Source organism: Hydractinia symbiolongicarpus, chromosome 4 (genome assembly GCF_029227915.1).
Source record: "Hydractinia symbiolongicarpus strain clone_291-10 chromosome 4, HSymV2.1, whole genome shotgun sequence".
Classification (NCBI taxonomy): Eukaryota; Metazoa; Cnidaria; class Hydrozoa; order Anthoathecata; family Hydractiniidae; genus Hydractinia; species Hydractinia symbiolongicarpus.
Window position 1 is genome coordinate 21,825,415 of NC_079878.1, and position 9,450 is coordinate 21,834,864.

The window sequence follows — 9,450 nt, forward strand, 5'->3', positions numbered from 1 at the left end:
GACGAACCGGTCTTTGCAATTGTTAAGTGGAAGTAAAACCGCCACTTACAAGTACAGAAAGTTGATTGCAAAAACATCGGCTGAGATTGACGAGAAAAGCTATCTATCTAAGGCACTCCAACTTCAGGTGCAGAGCTAATAGACAAGATGGGAGAACTACGTTTGATCTTTCATGGAGAAACATCCTAGCAACTTGTCCTAATCTCTTATCTTTCTGCCTGCAATCCACTTACGATGTTCTGCCCTCACCAAGTAACTTGAGGAGATGGAAAATAAATATAGAACCATCTTGTTTCCTATGTCACAAAGAAATTTGCACTTCTGCTCGCATTCTTGGTGCTTGTAAAACTGCTCTTTCCCAGGGAAGATACACCTTTAGACACGATTCCGTACTTACCCATTTGGTAGAAACTTTGAAAAAGTTCATTTTTGAGCTCCCTTCTGAACCTTCCAAAAAATCCCACAAACCTTTTTGAGAGCCGGGTCAAAGGCACATACAAAATCTAAAGTGTCGTGTATGCTGCACCTGGCCAAGTTGATTTCTTTGCAGTGAAAGTAGGAGCAGGAGGTTATTGTGCATGAACCACCACTGAATGTTTAAACAGATTGTGCTTCACCAACAAACTTGCTTATTCTACTGCAAATGATCTCGGTAAAATCAGCATGAGGTCTTCTTTTTGTATCTGGCTGGCACTTGAGTCCAATGTTTGGTCAACTGACTCTTAAATGCAATTACCCAAAGCCAAGCAGGCTCTGTCCAATGTGGCGAACAAGGGTGTTTCATCTCGCTAAAAGGAACCATCTAAAAAGGTTAGCCAAAATAAAAATGACACTCAACCAATTAGTGTCTATAAAAACATCAGATTTTTAAACAACGGCAACACTTGTTACGCCACGCCATTTTGCAAGTATTAAGTACCATTCCATCAACAAGTGTTGCCCTTACTTAAAAATCCGATGTTTTTTAGACAATTTGTTAAGTGTTATTTTTACTTTGGCTAACCTTTTTAGATGGTCCCTTTTAGGGACATGAAACACCCTTGGTTTCCACATTAGGTAGAGCCTGCTTAGCTTTGGGTAAATGCATTAAGGAAACTGTCGACCAAACATTGGACTCAAATGCACACTGATGGGCATGTGAACTCATCAGGACGTGGCAGATATTTTGTTTGTGGTTGTGGACGCACTTAAGGGATTTTCCCCGATTGCTGCAGATAAAATCTCAACTTAAATCTTTATGTTTGTAAGCTGTAACACCTGCCTGTGCACCTCTGTAAATGTCGAAGTGCAGGACATTTTAACACTACCAATGACATCTAAAATGCAATCTTGTGTCAGAAAATTCTTAGAACCGGAAATTCTAATTGATGGAAACAAGTGGTTTTGTCCGCAATGCTTTGCACAACATTTGGAAAGACAACAGAGTTGTTGAATGTGCTTCTTTACGTAAGTCTCTCCTACAACTACCTCTTGTCAGTGATACGGATACAATATTTCATCAAAACTACTCATTGTTAACAACAATTAACCATTCCGGTACGTTGACTGCAGGTATTTATTGGGCTTATGTTAAGGATCGTGCCACACTGCTCCCAACCTATTCTCATCAACAATTCATGTTATATTCCTTGTTACGTTCGCTGTTGATCCGCTTTCTTTCTTATTCCTTTTTTTCTTTTTCTCTTTTTTTTTTTTTTTTTAATTTATGGGGGAAGAAAATGTAAACCCGAGCGCTTTTGTATTACCACAGCTGGTTCATTCGTACCAGTTTACCGTTAATACCCAGGGCGTAAAGAGTTTAGCTCACTCTTCACTGGTAACTTTAAAAAAGCTTAGCAAGGGGTTTGCCTTCAGCTCGTCTTTAAGTGTAGCGACCCCACTTTTTACCAAAGTTCAGTAAGGTGCCTAAGTTTACTAATTTGGTCTTCAGGCTTGACAACCCTGCTGTCCTTAGTCAAAGTATTTACAGGCTAGTCCTGTCATGTCAACCTCTTGTGTAAGGCTGAGTGTTGGGGCCCTGTAACATATGTGGAAAGCTACAGGCAGAGTCACAAGTTCTGGCGCACAAGAGGGCTTTATTTAGTTCTTTTACATATTTTTATATATTTAACCTACCCATTTTTTTCTATTTGTGTTCTATCTGTAACCAGTCTGGTTTATTTTGTTAGTTCTGCCGTGTGTCGTATTGTTTGTGATGAAGGATTATTTTCTCTATAAGCATATTCTCAAGGAATAGTTACGCGTGTTGAACAGTACTCATGCTTCTAAGAAGCTTGAACGCGTATTCAGCACCTTCTTCTGAGAGCGTAATCCCAGTTTTATTTTCATCCACCGAACCTGTAGACAAGATACTTCAGTGCAGATTGGTGCACTGTAAACCTTTTTCATCAAGATCTTTTTTTGATAGACCAAATTAATGCAATTTTTGAATTCTATGAAAAATTTTAGGCGGAAAGGAGGCACAATTTTAAAATTTGAGATTAGTAAAGCTAAAGATGTCATCCTTCAAAAAGTCGTGGGCGTTTCTGGATGGCAGAAGACATACCTGAAATCTCAGTTATGAGTAATGATTTTCAAATTTAGGCAATTTATTGCGAAGGAATTGAGCTTCCCAAGCGAAGCCAGTGAAGTGATAACATGGAGCACGTTTGCTACGCGAAGTTAAGCAAGAGAATTATTAAGATTCTCAAAATTTTGATAGAAAAAAAATCATTTAAAAATTTAGGGTAAAGAAATAGTACTGATATTTTTGCACAAAAAGCTAGGATATTTTTTGTTTAGTAGAACAAATAAGTTTGGACTGAGGGGCTAAAGTAGAAGTCTAGTAGAAAAGCCAAGAAGTACGGCTCGTCTTGCTTTTAATACTATTTCAATTGTATTTAATTCAAATTAATAGTATTAAAACTATTTTCGTTTTCTGAAATAATTTATTGGTAGTCCTGTCTCTAATTGCCTTTATTTTTTTGTTGATTTGCTTTTTCTCGAAATCTGAGTTGGATTGGAAAATTTCTGTACCTACACTCTTTGTGGGAAGACTAAAGGAATTTGTATATTTATAACGCGCCGAGCTGTGTTTTAACTTATCGTTTCTAAGAATACAAAATAGCTAAGAGTACAAAATTATCGATTTTAGTTGGTTTTATCTAGATCAAAGTAAGTCTTACACACACGAAAGGTAGCTAGCTCTGTTTTGCAGAAAATAATTAAAAGTAATTTGTAGAATAAATATGGAGTAGCTATATTATAAAATGACTGATAGCCAACTATAGGAGAACCTGTAGCTAGAGCGCAGATAAAAAACAACTAGCTCTGGGTGTTACCGATAACAGACCAACCGTTTTTCATCACAATTTTATATTTGTTAAGTCGGTAATCAGTTACAGTAATTAAAATACAATATCCAATTTTGCTATAAAACCAGTAAAAATGTATTTGGCAATAGGAATGAGTTGTCCGTGGGCACTCCCTGAGAACAAGGTTTAAAACAACATAGAAACCGTCAATTAAAAAAAACTCTAAGGATGGGCAAAAGCTGCACACGTCCTTCAAAAGGTGTGGGCGTTATCGAAACTTCTTGTTTCTTTACAATCTTCTCAGGAATACCAGACCAAGAGTTTCTTGTCCACCGCCCACATGTGTTTAAGCACCCACATAAAGAAGCTCATTATTTTCAAAATTGTTTTTGTTAAAACTACCATTTTATTTACAATAGACTTCTCGTCAGTCATTTTCTTTATTAAACGCAGAACCCTCTTCCTATTCAAGGTGCTATTCTATAGCAAAGAACTTAACAAAGGCCATGTCTCAGCATAGTTTTCAATAGGGTCTGACTTCAAAATATGCTTTACTTGACCTTTGCGAAAATGTGAATTAAGCCTCAAGAGGAAGTTTATGACTTGTATATTTTTGTATTCGTGTCTCTAGCTTCTAAAACTTTGTGTTGCGCATTATTTAAGCAAACTGGATGATGCCCAGCAATAGACATGTAAAATTTACTCTGGCTTATTGCATTGTTGCTGGTTAAACAGAAAAAAAAGAATTACGAAATTTTTTCGCATGTATTCTCTAATGTAGGACAATAAACTGTGTTTTGATTTCCTTTGGCCTTGCATCGATAAAATTCTAAGAAAAATACACTTTTAGAATGACATTGCCATAATATGAAACTGTCTGTGTCCTTGTTGGTATGGTTGGAACATTTTGTCTACCTACCACCTAAGAAAAAACAATGATTTGATTATTATGCTTTTGTTAACTTCCTGAAAATGCCATGTGGTAAAGCTCTAGCAATTTTTTAAATGAAATTTGCGCTTCTCTTCAGGTCACTCTCACACATTTCAGAAACTTAAACACAGACACAGAAAATAACTGTTAATAAGAAAACTGGTGCTTTGGTGACCAAAAGTAAATATTTTTGTATCATTCTATTTCTTATTCTTTTAAAACACTCATTGGTCCACACAAACGTTTCTTAATTCTATAGGCATTATACCTTTTACGTCTGTCACCTAAGCTCGTATATGAAAATTAGCTGATTAGAACAAAACTATTCACCTCAGAGAGATATAGCTTAAAAATTTACCGGCTAGATCAATGATTACATGATGAAATTTCAATTTTTGAAACATTTTTTGTCTTGCAAGCAACCAAGAACGTTCTTGTTAGCAGCTTTCACTTAGATAGCATTTTGATATTTTATATCCAACGCAAGTTGGAGCAAAGTGAACATTGTTTAAGTAATGAAATACAGAAATTTACGACTCTCATCAGTATTTTGGCGTACAAACACGTAAATGTCGTGACTTAGTTAGAAAGACAAAACATAGTGTTTAGGAAGATATAGAAAAAATGGTCCTAAAGATTAGCACGCCAAATTACACGCAAAGGCACTGTGTTCTAGGTTGTTCACTCTCGTTACTAAGAAACAACAGACTTAATAAATGAAAATAATATGTGAAAGAAGTGTTACCCCGCCATTCTGTCTCTAATAAGTTTACCTCTTTCAGACTTTGTGTATCTAGCTATATTTCCATTTTTTGATTTGCCTTTTTAAAAGAAGAGATTATTCTTCGCATTTTATAACCAAAACAAAAGTTTTATGACTTCCGTCAACCATAATATACCTTTTTATCTCTGAATGTAATAAGGAAAGTGTTGTTAGTATCTACTTTTATGGATCAAAAGTAAACGTTTTTTCTTGCCTGTGAAAATATTTGAGTAATGCAAAAATTTATGTACACGTAAAAGTATGAACACGTACGAGCGATTGTACACAATAGATAACAAACCTGAATGTTTACAACCTTTTCGAAACGAGAAAAAGATAAAAGTTGTTTTGTATAGGTTATTGCACAAAACATGTTAATGATGTTAATGAAACATGATCCATTAAGAGCCTCGCTTATATTTTGAAATCCGTAAAGATTAGCGGTCACTTACTTTTGCGTCACTCCAAAGATCCAATTCTGTCAACACTCGATCCATCTGTAAAGGCAGGTTTTTGTAAGGTGAGCGATGCAATTGACATAGCTGAGTGTGATTTAAAGTACAAAACCAAAAGAAGTCCTGTACAGCGTGGACGAACCGGTCTTTGCAATTGTTAAGTGGAAGTAATACCGCCACTTACAAGTACAGAAAGTTGATTGCAAAAACATCGGCTGAGATTGACGAGAAAAGCTATCTATCTAAGGCACTGCAACTTCAGGTGCAGAGCTAATAGACAAGATGGGAGAACTACGTTTGATCTTTCATGGAGAAACATCCTAGCAACTCGTCCTAATCTCTTATCTTTCTGCCTGCAATCCACTTACGATGTTCTGCCCTCACCAAGTAACTTGAGGAGATGGAAAATAAATACAGAACCATCTTGTTTCCTATGTCACAAAGAAATTTTCACATTCTCACATTCTTGGTGCTTGTAAAACTGCTCTTTCCCAGGGAAGATACACCTTTAGACACGATTCCGTACTTACCCATTTGGTAAAAACTTTGAAAAAGTTCATTTTTGAGCTCCCTTTTAAACCTTCCAAAAAATCCCACAAAATAACCTTGTTGAGAGCCGGGTCAAAGGCACATACAAAATCTGAAGTGTCGGGTATGCTGCACCTGGCCAAGTTGATTTATTTGCAGTGAAAGTAGGAGCAGGAGGTTATTGTGCAAGAACCACCACTGAATGTTTAAACAGATTGTGCTTCACCAACAAACTTGCTTATTCTACTGCAAATGATCTGAGGTCTTCTTTTTGTATCTGGCTGGCACTTGAGTCCAATGTTTGGTCAACTGACTCTTAAATGCAATTACCCAAAGCCAAGCAGGCTCTGTCCAATGTGGAGACCAAGGGTGTTTCATCTCGCTAAAAGGAACCATCTAAAAAGGTTAGCCAAAATAAAAATGACACTCAACCAACTAGTGTCTATAAAAACATCAGATTTTTAAACAAAGGCAACACTTGTTACGCCAAGCCATTTTGCAAGTATTAAGTACCATTCCATCAACTAGTGTTGCCCTTACTTAAAAATCCGATGTTTTTTAGACAATTGGTTGAGTGTTATTTTTACTTTGGCTAACCTTTTTAGATGGTCCCTTTTAGGGACATGAGACACCCTTGGTTTTAGATAGAGCCTGCTTAGCTTTGGGTAAATGCATTGGAATACATTGGACTCAAATGCACACTGATGGGCATGTGAACTTCAAATTTAATACTCAGCAGGACGTAGCAGATACTTTGTTTGTGGTTGTGGACGCACTTAAGTGATTTTCCCCGATTGCTGCAGATAAAATCTCAACTGAAATCTTGAAATGTTCGTAAGCTGTAACACCTGCCTGTGCACCTCCGTAAATGTCGAAGTGCAGGACATTTTAACACTACCAATGACATCTAAAATGCAATCTTGTGTCAGCAAATTCTTAGAACCGGAAATTCTAATTGATGGAAACAAGTGGTTTTGTCCGCAATGCTTTGCACAACATCTGGAAAGACAACAGAGTTGTTGAATGTGCTTCTTTACGTAAGTCTCTCCTACAACTACCTCTTGTCAGTGATACGGACACAATATTTCATCAAAACTACTCATTGTTAGCAACAATTAACTATTCCGGCACGTTGACTGCAGGTATTTATTGGGCTTATGTTAAGAATCGTGCCACAATTTTGTCGTTCGCTGTTGATCCGTCTTCTTTCTTTTTCCTTTTTTCTTTTTTCTCTTTTTCTTTCTTTTTTTTAATTTATGGGGGAGGAAAATGTAAACCCGAGCGCTTTTGTATTACCCCAGCTGGTTTATTCGTACCAGTTTACCGTTAATACACAGGGCGTAAAGAGTTTAGCTCACTCTTAACTGCTAACTTTAAGAAAGCTTAGCAAGGGGGTTTGCCTTCAGCTCAAGAGGGCTTTATTTAATTCTTTTACATATTTTTATATATTTAACCTACCCATTTTTTTCCATTTGTGTTCTATCTGTAACCAGTCTCGTTTATTTGGTTAGTTTAGTTAGTTCTGCCGTGTGTCGAATTGTTTGTGATAAGGTATTATTTTCTCTATAAACATTTTCTCAAGGAATAATTACGCGTCTATGTTGAACAGTACTCATGCTTCTAAGAAGCTTGAACGCGTATTCAGCACCTTCTTCTGAGAGCGTAATCCCAGTTTTATTTTCATCCACCGTCACTGTAGACAAGATACTTCAGTGCAGATTGGTGCACTGTAAACCTTTTTCATCAAGACCTTTTTTTTGAAGACCAAATTAATGCAATTTTTGAATTCTTTGAAAAATTTTAGGCGGAAAGGAGGCTTAATTTTAAAATTTGAGATTAGTAACGCTAAAGATATCATCCTTCAAAAAGTCACGGGCGTTTCTGGATGGCAAAAGACATACCTGAAATCTCAGTTATGAGTAGTGATTTTCAAATTTAGTCAATTTATTGCGAAGCTTCCCAAGCGAAGCCAGTCAAGCGATATTATGGCGAACGTTTGCTACGCGAAGTATACCAACAGAATTATTAAGATTCCCAAAATTTCGAAAGAAAAAAAAATCATATAAAATTAGGGTAAAGAAATAGTACTGATATTTTTGCACAAAAAGCTAGGATATTTTTTGTTTAGTGAAACAAATAAGTTTGGACTGAGGGGCTAAAGTATAAGTCTAGTAGAAAAGCCAAGAAGAACGGCTCGTCTTGCTTTTAATGCTATTTTAATTGTATTTAATTCAAAATAATAGTATTAAAACTATTTGCGTTTTCTGAAATAATTTATTGGTAGTCCTGTCTCTAATTGCCTTTACTTTTTTGTTGATTTGCTTTTTCTCGAAATCTGAGTTGGATTGGAAAATTTCTGTAACTACACTCTTTGTGGGAAGACTAAAGGAATTTGTATATTTATAACGCGCCGAGCTGTGTTTTAACTTATCTTTTTTAAGAATACAAAATAGCTAAGAGTACAAAATTATCGATTTTAGTTGGTTTTATCTATATCAAAGTAAGTCTTACACACACGAAAGGTAGCTAGCTCTGTTTTGCAGAAAATAATTGAAAGTAATTTGTAGAATAAATATGGAGTAGCAATATTATAAAATGACTGATAGCCAACTATAAGAAAACCTGTAGCTAGAGCGCCGATAAAAAACAACTAGCTCTGGGTGTTACAGGTCACAGACCAACTATATTTATTTACTCGATAACCAGTTACAGTAATTAAAATAAAATATCCAATTTTACTATCAAACCAGCAACAATATATTTGGCAATTAGAATTAGTTGTCCGTGGGCTCTCCCTGAGAACAAGGTTTAAAACAACACAGATACCGTCATTTAAAAAAAAAACTCCTAGGATGGGCCAAAGCTACACACGTCCACCAAAAGGTGTGGGCGTTATCGAAACTTCTTGTTACTTTACAATCTTCTCAGGAATACCAGACCAAGAGTTTCTTGCCCACCGCCCACATGTGTTTAAGCACCCACATAAAGAAGTTCATTATTTTCAAAATTATTTTTGTAAAAACTACCATTTTATTTACAATAAACTTCTCGTCAGTCATTTTCTTTATTAAACTTCCTACCCAAGGTGCTATTCTATAGCCAAGAACTTAATAAAGGCCATGACTCAGCATAATTTTCAATAGGGTTTGATTTCACAATATGCTTTACCCTTTGCGAAAATGTGAATTAAGCATCAAGAAGAAGTTTGACTTGACTTTGACTTGTATATTTTTGTATTCGTGTCTCTAGCTTCTATAACTTTGTGTCGCGCATTATTTAGGCAAACTGGATGGTGCCCACCAATAGGCATGTAAAATTTACTCTGGCTTATTGCATTGTTGTTGGTTGAACAGAAAAAAAAAGAATTATGAAATTTTTCTGCGTGTTTTCCTTAATGTGTCTAAGAGAATAATCTGTGTTTTGATTTCCTTTGGCCTTGCATCGATAAAATCCTAAAAAAAAACACTTTTAGAATGACAT